Below are 12031 nucleotides of genomic sequence, written 5' to 3'. Positions count from 1 at the left end.
TTTGTTTATTTATCTACATTATTTGTTTAATTAAAAAACAAACAATTTAATTTTAACAATTCAATATTTTTCGATTTTTTTCTTATAAATTCAAACTTCTCAAATGTTTAGAATTTAGTATTTTTTTTTTCTTTAAAATGAACCTATGTAATACATGGATCTTACACCTAGTGATTAAAAAAACATTCATTTATTAGAGATGATTTTAACACGGTTATTAGCCCCTCCTTAGAGTACGCTACCAATCTTCTATGTAATTTGGTTGTACGTAAGTTGAGACTCTCTAGGGCCTCTCTAGTTTTATTTCACTATAGTTCTCGCCGTTAAAAATAAGTTGCAAAACTATAATAACTAAAGATTGGTATATTAGAGTAGTTACATCATAGTTGAACAAAAAAGGAAGATCAGATAATAAATTACATCTAATCCCAATAAGCAATTGCTGATTTCACAAGTACAACATATCTATAGAAGACATGTGATGGGCGCACGTATACCACATGCCATGCTAAACTTGTATTGTTCTAAATGATGGAAAGCTAACTTAGAGCTTTCGGGAGGCATGAGCTCCACGTGAATCCATCATCCAAGTATTTTATTTGTTTGATTGAAATTATAGTAATTTTATTCTATCTATTCTAACTGGATAGAATAGTGATTGAATCGTGTGAACTCATTAGCTAGCAGATATATTCCTTAATTATTTAATATTTGATATATTTATTCACTGTTATTAAATTTGAAGAAATTTCTTTTTGAACTAGAATATATTATTGTAGTTGTAACAAAAATGCGTCTGCGATCTAATTTGGGGACCATTTAACTTCTTAGATGATGTAAGTCTCACTTTAATAATGCAAGAGGATATGCGTTACCATTGTATAAATATACCAAACTCATCATCCTAACATCCCCAAAAAAATTTCCTTCAAAAACATCCCCAACAAGAGAAAAGAAAGAAAGAAAAATATGTTGGCATTATCCCCTCTCTTCTCAACTACCTACGGACGGCCCTCAGAGGATCCTATCCAGAATAATGTTCCACGGGATTGCAATGATATTTCAATTTAGTTGCATGTAGCATAATTCTTGTGGGTACTTAGTTATTCAGTGGGCTTAGACTAATAATTCTCTTTTGCCACAGAAAAAAGTAAGTATCCCAGGGATAGTATCTCGTGCACTTAAGTACATACCGGAAATACAAAAGGAAGTAGAGAAATTAAAACATAAAAAGGAAAAGCTTTCTTCGTATTCTTCATCAAAAGCTCATTTGAGTCAAGAAGTGGTAAAGATGCAAAAATCATCCTTGGTTTCATCCGTAAGAGTGTTAGGAGCAACAGAAGCTGTCATACAACTGATTTCCTCAAATGATCATATGAGCAAGAGGAAAGAGAATGTCTTCTTGTCTAAGGTTTTGGAATACTTAGAACAGGAAGAAGATGGGCTTGTTTTGCTGAATGCGACGAATTTCTAAGGTTTTGGAATACTTAGATGTCATTATGCACTCTGCATATTCAGGTACATATATGGTCTTTCTGTCAAACAAACTTCAAATAAAGTGTTTATTTCACTTCAATTCATCTTTAATATATGGCTATTCTTTTCACAAAAGTTTTTTATCTATAGTATAATTAAATGTATCTTGTTGATTTTAAAATATATGAGTGTATTTTGCTAAAACATTTTATATAAACTATGGCATCATAATTCATAAAAAGCAACTCAATATACCCTAATATTCATTTTCTTGTTTTATAAAACAATCATAAGTGATTTCTTCAATTTTTACACTCAAGTCAAAGGTCTTCGCTTAAGGCCACCTTCAATGTGAAATCAAAGTACTATGGGTATCTTTTCAAGATACAATTAGTATATTAAAAAAAACCAAGGGCAATCTATCTGTTTATATAAAAAAAGGTTCTATAATCTATTAAATTTTCTAAGGTTGAATGGATGCACCAATCTATCTATTTTTTTTCATATAATTCTATCAAAATTTTCTACAATACATTGAATTTTATACAGTTTAACTAATGAAGTATACGACAATTGTAAAGTTTAATTAATTTAATATCGTTTATAAATATCACCTCATTCAACTATTTCATTTAATTATGTATTGCCGATGTCCTTTGGTCATTGCTTGTAGGAAAATTTCTCACCTGGGTTGATGTATATATTTTTCTATAAGCATGATTTTAGTTTTATCTACAAACAATTTGAATAAGTCAGTTTACGGCCTTAATTGCTCAACTCAAAGGAACATGTCAAACCTTATGATTATTTATATGATTGTGGCCATGCTATTTGTATCAAACATACTTATGTCATAGATTTGTTGTTTGGCCTCAATGCCAATCCTTTGTTTCAATAATATTATAACTAATATTTTATAGAAATAGTTAATAACATAACATCATGTCCTGTTGAACAGGTGAAAGGTGATAATGACATTGACGCTGAAAGGCTGAAGGAGAAGCTTAGCTCTTTCCACCAACTATCAGACCGACTTTTACTCTAATTAGCATAGGCTATAAAAAGTATATATATCTAGTAATCCAAATCAGCAGGCTTTAGTTTTTCTCATAGTTGTGTAACGATCAACAAATAGATCATCATGACTGTAGCCTGTCATTTTGTAGATTAGTGTAGAGTAATAGAAACAACTGCAAATGATAGAAAAAAAAAAAAAAAAAATCGTCACTAATCCATCATGCATGCTTTACATTGTTACTTGAATCTCTACGTTCTAACGTGGTAATGTATGACTCATATTTCATATTTGTCGTTGACCAAAATGTTATAACTACTAATAGTATATAGTTCTTTCACCACCTCGTCAAAACAACCACCCAAAAACCTCCGTGGAGTGACCGTCCATCAAAACATTCACCTAAAAAACCCCAAATCCTCCGGGGAGCAACCGATTAATTAAGGTTTCTCAACGAGCATATATATTATTAATATCACACAATATTGAAATGCACCACCACTAAAATACTAACTGTTTTTTATTTTGACACTAGAAAATTGTACAACCGAGGTATAGAGCATGCATGTCCAAATCGTTATAAACGTTTCAAAGGCTCATAATTAACCAATTGGCCATTTATATTTTGTGGTAATGCTAGACCCGACAAACAAAATTAAAGACAACTAAGCTCGAGTGTAGATTTGTGTCGTTTTAAGTCATGAAAGTGTTGTGATCCACAATTAATATGCACACCAACTAAGAAGCGAAGAAAAAATTAAAAAAACACAATAAATTAATATGATTCACAAGATTAGAATGATTCACTGATCAACAAAAGAGCTAGAATTTTTTTTTATTAATTGTAACCATCAAACACATGCTGTGTATTGAGGGTTATAATCGTACAAGTAGATCTATTTATATACATTTGTTAACCTAAAACCAACACATCACCACCTGGTTTGACACACAAGTTCATGTACTACTGACCATGCTATCGATCGAACACTAAGAATGCACTATACCGAGCAACACAAACATTTACTCGGGCACAACATACCTTCTACCAAGCACCACAACTCCACTGAAGACCACATGCTTTGTCTTAGTAACAATAATGAGTTCATGAGAGGGAAGACCGGTCTCCACAAATAAACAATCTCCATGTTGGAGGGTGATCAGCCACTCTACAAGCATCCAAACTTTGTATGTAATGTAACATCCAAAGTCTGTTAATAATGACAAAATTATTAAAAAGGACAAATTAAACATTTTACATGACCAACAAGGAAAAGCATAGGAAACACGACAATTAGATGAAGTTATAATGTAACATCCGGACTCCCAGGTATCTTATTTTATGCATTTATATTGGGTTTTTGGAGAGAGACTCGGCGAGTAGGCGCTCAGACTCGCCGAGTAGGATTGCGGATGGTCAGACTGATTTAATGGCGGACTCGACGAGTCCACGCTGTTTAATGAAACCCTAATCTCCAGGGTTTGGGACCTATTTAAAGGGGCTTATAGCCACCATTTGCAGATACCATACCCCTGAGAGGAACCCTAAGAGATCCAGAGCGTTTGTGAGGAAGAAGAGGTCATTTTTGATCTTTGTGTGGGTGTTTTTGCAAGAAGAAGGTGGCCAAGGCAAGAGGGAACTAAAGAAGGCGATATTTTGTGGATTTCAGAGGCTAGGGACTTCGTTCTGAGGTATATATTTCAATCCTTCTTCAGTTTGGTATTAAACTTTGAGAGTTAGGGTTTCTAGCCCCTTTAGAGTATGGATTGTGGTGGAATTGGTCCCTTCTTATGTTGAGACTTTGGATCTGGATCCAAAGTGGTCCAGAGACCTTAAATCTACGTTCTTTATGAGTGTCTTTGGGAGATAAGAGATTGGGATGGCATATTGGTGCCATTTCTTCAAATAGATCCATTAGGTCTTTGCATGGGCATCAACATCCAAACTTTACGTGTTTATTTTGCTTAAGGAGGCCAGATCTATGGGTTAGAGGAACGGATCTGACCTCAGGAGGTCATATGAGTTCGAGCATGGCTTGAACTCGCCGAGTCCAAGAACAGACTCGGCGAGTAGGATGGGTTTTCCCCATAAATCATGCAGATGGTAACTCGCTGAGTTGGGGAAGTGACTCAGTGAGTCATTTGGGATTTTGAGGACGTGAGTTCATGACTGAACTCGCCGAGTCACAATTGTACACTCGGCGAGTCTGGTCAAAGGGTTGACCATTGACTTTTGTTGACTTTTAGGGTTTGGTCAATTTTAGAGTATTTGAGCCTTGAGAGGGGTAAAATGGTCTTTTACCCTCCTGAGAGTGCTAAGCGAGGGAATAGTATAGCCTTGGGAAATGTGTTAATGTCGAGTGTTTATTTTTGTATGATTAGGCGGAGGCTAGATCCTATTTCACGGAGTCCGAGATTTCCGAGTTACCGAGTTACACGAGGTGAGTCTTCTCACTATACGTAACTTAGGGTGGTATTATGAGTTGACCGGAAGGTATTATGTGCTGTGTATGAGATTGTGTGCCATGTATGAGATTATGTGCTATGTGATGTAAGTATGATATATAATTGTATAGACCGGACCAGAGGGTCCAACGATTCAGACCAGGCCGGAGGGCCCAATGAGCTATGACCGGACCACACGGTCCAACGAGCTACAGGACCGGAGGGTCCCGCTGAGACACATCGGCCGGAGGGTCGTACAGTAGCCTCGAGTGGCGTATGTGTTGTATGTGGTATATTGGGGAACTCACTAAGCATTTATGCTTACAGTTGTTGTGTTATATGTTTCAGGTACTAGCGAGGACCGTGGAAAGGCGCAGGCGTGAATCGTACACACAGAGAAGAGATTTGATTTGTAATCTTCGGATATGTTTGATTTGATAACTACTGTGGAATACTTTTTGAGAATGCTTTATATTTAAAATTTGGTTGTTGAAAAATGAAATTTTTGTTTTGAAAATCTCGTCGTTACAAGTTGGTATCAGAGCCTTGGTTTGAGGGACTCGGATGCACCTTCGGGCGTATCTGAACTCAAACTGAGGATTTGAGAAATTTTCAACAAATAAGAACTGATTTTTCTAAAAAGAGCAATAAGTTTTGAAACAGCCAGAGCGAAGCAGTATGTACGGTCAGCCAGCACCCGAACGGTGAATCCCCAAAATACCCTTACATTATGTGTTATGAGATATGATATGTTATGATTGCATGCTAGAGTAGGCTAAGTACTCATATTACGACTAGAGTGGCCTGATTTGTGATGCCTTAGCCTAGGAGATTACTGCTGCTATGAGATGCCTTGAGAGTGAGTAGGTAGCAGTTAGGAGCTCATGAGAGGTCTATCGGAGGGTAGCCAATGCATAGTGAGAGTAGAGTACTTGCGATCTAGGATCCAAGGAGGGGGACTTGGGGTGAATGCTGATGCGGTGTGGTTAGTAGTATAGGGCCCGTACTACTGAAGACACCGGATCAGTGAGCAGTCCAAGTAAGAATCATTTGGATATTAGAGGATGAGTAAGGTTGTGTTATTGAGTGCGAGTATGCTCGATCGAGTCTTTAACATTTTTATTTTGTATTTCAAAGACATCATGGTTGGGACACGACACACACCTAGGAGCAGTGGTGTCAGCAACGAGAAGATCCGTCGATTGATTCATGAGGAGGTGGCTGCTACCATCCGGGACGAGATTCCAGAGATGTTCGGGGACATCAAGACCACATTGATTGAGACCTTTGACGAGCGGTATGCAGCAGTGACTGAGGTTGTGACTATTGTAGCTACTGTTGTTGTTGTTGCTGCCAGACCTCAGGGAGGTGATTCGTTGTTGTTTCGGGAGTTCAGCAACACGAAGCCACCAGAGTTCGATGGGATGCAGGACCCGATTGCTGCGATGAGGTGGATCTCTGATATCGAGGGATGTTTCTACACGTGTTCATGTCCAGAGCACTTGAGGGTACGGTTCGCTCTGAACGAGCTTCGCTTGGGAGCGAAGAATTAGTGGAAGTTCGTGACGGCAAGCCTCACACTAGCAGAGATTACTGAGGTGACCTGGGAAAAGTTCACCACCATGTTTTGAGATGAGTATGTTCCCCCTGTGGAAAGGGAACGACTGGCTTAGGAGTTTTTGACCCTCAAGCAGGGTACTGATTCAGTTACGGTGATTACGCAGAAGTTTCATGAGAGGGCGATGTTTTTCCCTGAGCAGGTGTCTACCGAGCAGGCTCGCATGAGCCGGTATCTGAGTGTTCTGAAGAGAGATATTCGGGATTTCGTGGCGAACTCGACTTACCAGACATTTGCTGAGCTCCAGGAAAATGCCTGGAAGAGGGAGATTGATTTGGAGACTCATGCCAGGAGGAGGCCGAGTCACAGAGGATGGATCGGCGGTCAGCTCAGTCTCAGTCGACAGCCAAGTGGGCCAAGCCTGTTGATTCGAGATCTGGGAGTGCGAAGGGCTGCACTTGTGGGAAGTGTGGCAAGAGTCACAAGGGGTTGTACAGGGAATGAGTATGCTTCAAGTGTGGGAAGGAGGGGCATATTGCGAGGGATTTCCCCAAGGGATTTTCTGTTTACTTCCATTGCAACCAGACCGGCCATCGGAAGGCCGAGTGCCCTCAGCTACATCAGGGATCAGCATAGGGATCTGTGCCTGCTGCTAGGGCTACCGAGGTTCGGCCAGTGAAGGCCGAGGCACCAAAGGCTCGTGGGAGAGCCTTCTAGTTGACAGTAGAGGAGGTCCGTGCAGCACCCGATGTTGTGGCCGGTATGTATTCTTCACTATATTTATTTGAGTCTAAGATATTATGCTTATATTATGTTATGTGTAGGTACCTTTCTTGTGAATTTTGTACCTGCCTTAGTGCTATTTGACTCGGGAGCGAGTCGATCTTTTGTATCGTTAGCTTTTAGTCGTCATATCAGTATTTATCGAGAGGCTTTGAGTCGACGTCTGCGAGTTTCTATAGCTAATGAGCGAGCAGTGTATGCCATAGAGGTGATTCGAGGATGTAGACTTGAGATCTTTGGTGTGGGGTTCCTGATCGATCTAGTCCTAATTACGATGGGGGACGTATGTGTCATAGTGGGCATGGATTGGTTGAGCTAATTTGAAGCTAGTATACACTGCGAGCGTCAGCTGGTGACAATTCGAGACCCTAGTGGGGGAGTAATTACGGTGTACGGTGAGGGTACCCATCCTGCGTCAGCATTTTGTTCGGTTGGTAGGGCGAGGTAGAGTTTACAGCAGGGCTGTAGGGGATTTGTGGCCTATGTGATGGACATGTGAGTGGCCGCTGGAAGGCCAAGTTCGATTGATGAGGTCCCAATTGTGCGGGAGTTCCCTGATGTTTTCCCCGAGGAGTTGTCGGGTGTGCCTCCAGAGAGACAGATGGAGTTTCGTATCGACTTGGTACCACGGGCAGTACCTATTGCTAAGGCACCCTATCGCCTTGCGCCGCCCGAGATGCAAGATTTATCCTCGCAGCTTCAGGAGCTGTTGGGAAAGGGGTTTATCAGAACAAGTAGCTCACCTTCGGGAGCGCCGATCCTTTTTGTCAAGAAGAAGGATGGTTCACACCGGATGTGTATTGATTACCGGGAGTTGAACAAGTTGACGTTCAAGAACCGTTATCCGTTACCGAGGATCAATGATCTGTTCGATCAATTGTAGGGAGCATCTTGGTTCTCCAAGATAGACTTGAGGTCGGGATATCACCAGATGAGGGTTCGGGATGAAGATATCCAGAAGACAGTGTTCAAGACTCGTTACGAGCATTACGAGTTTGTGGTGATGCCTTTCGGGCTCACCAATGCACCAGCAGCATTCATGGATCTCATGAATAGGGTGTGCAGGTCGATGTTGGATCGTTCGGTGATCGTATTCATCGATGATATCTTGGTGTATTCGAGATCCAGAGAGCAGCATGAGAAGCATTTGAGGGAGATCCTCGGAGTTCTGAGATCGAAGAGGCTTTATGCCAAATTCTCCAAGTGTAATTTTTGGTTACGGAAGGTCCAGTTCCTAGGGCACCTCGTTAACCATAAGGGGATATTAGTCGATCTGGCAAAGATCGAGGCGGTGATGAGTTGGGAGGTGCCGAGGTCACCTACCGAGATCAGGAGTTTCCTTGGGTTGGCTGGTTATTATCGGAGATTTATCAGGGATTTCTCTAAGATCGACGTGCCACTCACCAAGTTGACCCGAAAGGGTGTTGCTTTTTCATGGGGTCTGGAGCAGCAGACCTCATTTGAGACACTTCGCCAGAGATTTTGCGAAGCTCCGGTGCTCGCACTCCCGGAAGGGATTGAGGATTTTGTGGTGTAATGTGATGCATCGATATCAGGGTTGGAAGCGGTGCTTATGCAGAGGGGGCATGTGATAGCATATGCATCGAGGAAACTAAAACCTCATGAGTTGAGGCACCCCACCCACGATCTGGAGTTGGGGGCAGTGGTGTTCGCCCTCAAGATCTGGCGTCACTATCTGTATGGGTTCGGTGTACCATATACACGGATCACAAAAGCTTGAAGTACCTGATGGATCATCCTAACCTGAATATACGCCAGAGGAGATGGTTGGATGTGGTAAAGGATTATGACTGCGAGATCCTGTACTACCCGGGCAAGGCTAATGTTGTAGCCGATGCCCTGAGTTGTAGGGCGGAGGGCGCCCCGATACGAGATGTTTGCATGAGATTGACAGTGATGACTCCGGTATGGGACACCATTCGAGGGGCCCAAGCGGAGGCCGTGAAACCAGAGAACCGCAAAAGGGAACGAGTGATCAGGCAGGTATTGGAGTTCATTACTGATAGTCGAGGATTTATGACCTTTCAGGGTCGAGTTTGGGTACTGTTTGTGGGCGGAACGCGTACCATCTTGATGGAGGAGGCGCATAGATCGAAGTTCTCGATCCACCCCGGGGCCACTAAGATGTATTTGGACCTGAAGAAGGAGTATTCGTGGCCCTGTATGAAGAGGGATATTGCATGGTTCGTAGAAAGGTGCTTGACCTGTCGCAAGGTTAAGGCCGAGCACCAGCATCCACATGGTAAGTTGCAGCCGTTAGAGATTCCCGAGTGGAAGTAGGAACAGATTACCAAGCATTTTATCACCAAATTGTTGAAGACTGCTAGGGGTGTCGATGTAATTTAGGTGATTGTGGACAGGTTGACGAAGAGCGCTCACTTCCTTGCCATCAGTGAGAGCTCTTCCACGAAGAGGCTGGAAGAGTTGTACGTTAGGGAGGTGGTATCATGGCATGGAGTACCGATCTCGATCGTCTAAGATCGAGATGTGCGTTTCACTTCCAGATTCTGGAAGAAATTTCATGAGGAATTGGGTACGAGGCTGCATTTTAGTACCGCATACCACCCACAGACTGATGGATAGAGCAAGTGGACGATTCAGACGCTCGAGGACATGCTTTGGGTATGTGTACTGGATTTCGGTGGGAGTTGGGACACGTATTTTCCCTTGGCTGAGTTTTCCTATAATAACAGCCATCATTCGAGCATTGGTATGCCACCCTTTAAGTTGTTGTATGGAAAGAGGTGTCGGACCCCCATTTGCTGGGGTGAGGTAGGGCAACGTGTGATGGGTAGTACAGAGATAGTGCTTCAGACAACAGAGCAGATACAACTGGTCAGGCAGAGGTTAGAGTCGCCAGAAGAGTTACGTGGATAGGCATCGATCGGAGCTCGAGTTTCAGGTCGGGGTTCTTGTGCTCCTGAAGGCGTCTCCTTCGAAAGGAGTGATCCGTTTTAGGAAGAGGGGCAAGTTGGGGCCTTGGTATATTGGGCCGTTTAGGGTGATCGTGAGGGTGGGCAGAGTAGCATATCGTTTGGAGTTACCTGCAGAGTTGGACCAGATTCATGATACCTTCCACATGTCGCAGCTAAGGAAGTGTATAGCCGACGAGTCGGCAATGGTACCATTAGAGGATATCCAGGTGGACGTGAGTCTGAATTATGCTAAGAAGCTGATCGCAATCTTGGATCGGAAGATCAAGGTTCTGAGGAGCAAGGAAGTGCCCCTGGTGCAGGTCCAGTGGCAACATCGGAAAGGGTCCGAATTGACTTGGGAGCTAGAGTCGGATATGCGGGAGTAGCATCCGGAGTTATTTTTGACATAAGACTTCGAGGGCGAAGTCTGATTCTAGTGGGGGAGAATTGTAACATCCGGAATCCCAGGTATCTTACTTTATGCATTTATATTGGGTTTTTGGAGAGAGACTCGGCGAGTAGGCGCTCAGACTCGCCGAGTAGGATCGCAGATGGTCGGACTGATTTAATGGCGGACTCGGTGATTCCATTCGTGGACTCAGCGAGTCCACGCTGTTTACTGAAACCCAAATCCCCAAGGTTTGGGACCTATTTAAAGGGCCTTATAGCCACCATTCGCGGCTACTAGACCCTTGAGAGGAACCCTAAGAGATCGAGAGCGTTTGTGAGGAAGAAGAGGTCATTTCTGATCTTTGTGTGCGTGTTTTTGCAAGAAGAAGGTGGCCAAGGCAAGAGGGAACTAAATAGGGCGATATTCTGTGGATTTCAGAGGCTAGTGACTTCGTTCTGAGGTATATATTTCGATCCTTCTTCAGTTTGGTATTAATCTTTGAGAGTTAGGGTTTCTAGCCCCTTTAGAGTATGGATTGTGGTGCAATTGGTCCCTTCTTGTGTTGAGACTTCGGATCTGGATCCAAAGTGGTCCAGAGACCTTAAATCCATGTTCTTTATAAGTGTCTTCGGGAGATAAGAGTTTGGGATGGCATATTGGTGCCATTTCTTCAAATAGAGCCATTAGGTCTTTGCATGGGCATCAAGATCCAAACTTTACGTGTTTATTTTGCTTAAGGAGGCCAGATCTATGGGTTAGAGGAACGGATCTGACCTCAGGAGGTCATATGAGTTTGAGCATGGATTGAACTCGCCGAGTCCAAGAACAGACTCGACCAGTAAGATGGGTTTTCCCCATAAATCACACAGATGGTAACTCGCTGAGTTGGGGAAGTGACTCAGTGAGTCATTTGGAATTTTGAGGACGTGAGTTCATGACTAAACTCGCCGAGTCAAAATTGTGCACTCGGCAAGTCTGGTCAAAGGGTTGACCGTTGACTTTTGTTGACTTTTAGGGTTTGGTTAATTTTAGAGTATTTGAGCCTTGAGAGGGGTAAAATGGTCTTTTACCCTCCTAAGAGTGCTAAGATAGGGAATGGTCTAGCCTTGGGAAATGTGTTGATGTCGAGTGTTTGTTTTTGTATGATTAGGCGGAGGCTAGATCCTATTTCACGGAGTCCGAGATTTCTGAGTTACCAAGTTACACGAGGTGAGTCTTCTCACTATACGTTACTTAGGGTGGTATTATGAGTTTACCTGAAGGTCTTATGTGTTGTGTATGAGATTGTGTGCCATGTATGAGATTATGTGCTATGTGATGTAAGTATGACATATAATTGTATAGACCGGACCAGAGGGTCCAACGATTCAGACCGGGCCGGAGGGCCCAACGAGCTATGACCGGACCACAAGGTCAGATGAGCTACA

At 42.5% G+C, this 12031-nt stretch overlaps 1 pseudogene across 1 annotated transcript; it reads left to right on the top strand.

The window, feature by feature from the left end:
- The first annotated feature begins 890 nt into the window (after positions 1-890).
- On the top strand, positions 891-2739 carry LOC145046745 (transcription factor ORG3-like; annotated as a pseudogene). The gene is made up of 3 exons (XR_013682057.1): positions 891-1070; positions 1123-1518; positions 2435-2739. The product of XR_013682057.1 is annotated as a transcription factor ORG3-like (transcript).
- The last annotated feature ends 9292 nt before the right edge of the window (positions 2740-12031 follow it).

Source organism: Lactuca saligna, chromosome 5 (genome assembly GCF_052625555.1).
Source record: "Lactuca saligna cultivar CGN05327 chromosome 5, ASM5262555v1, whole genome shotgun sequence".
In the NCBI taxonomy this organism is placed as follows: Eukaryota; Viridiplantae; Streptophyta; class Magnoliopsida; order Asterales; family Asteraceae; genus Lactuca; species Lactuca saligna.
Note: the sequence above shows the minus strand (reverse complement) of the source record. Positions and strands in the feature narration are given on the sequence as shown.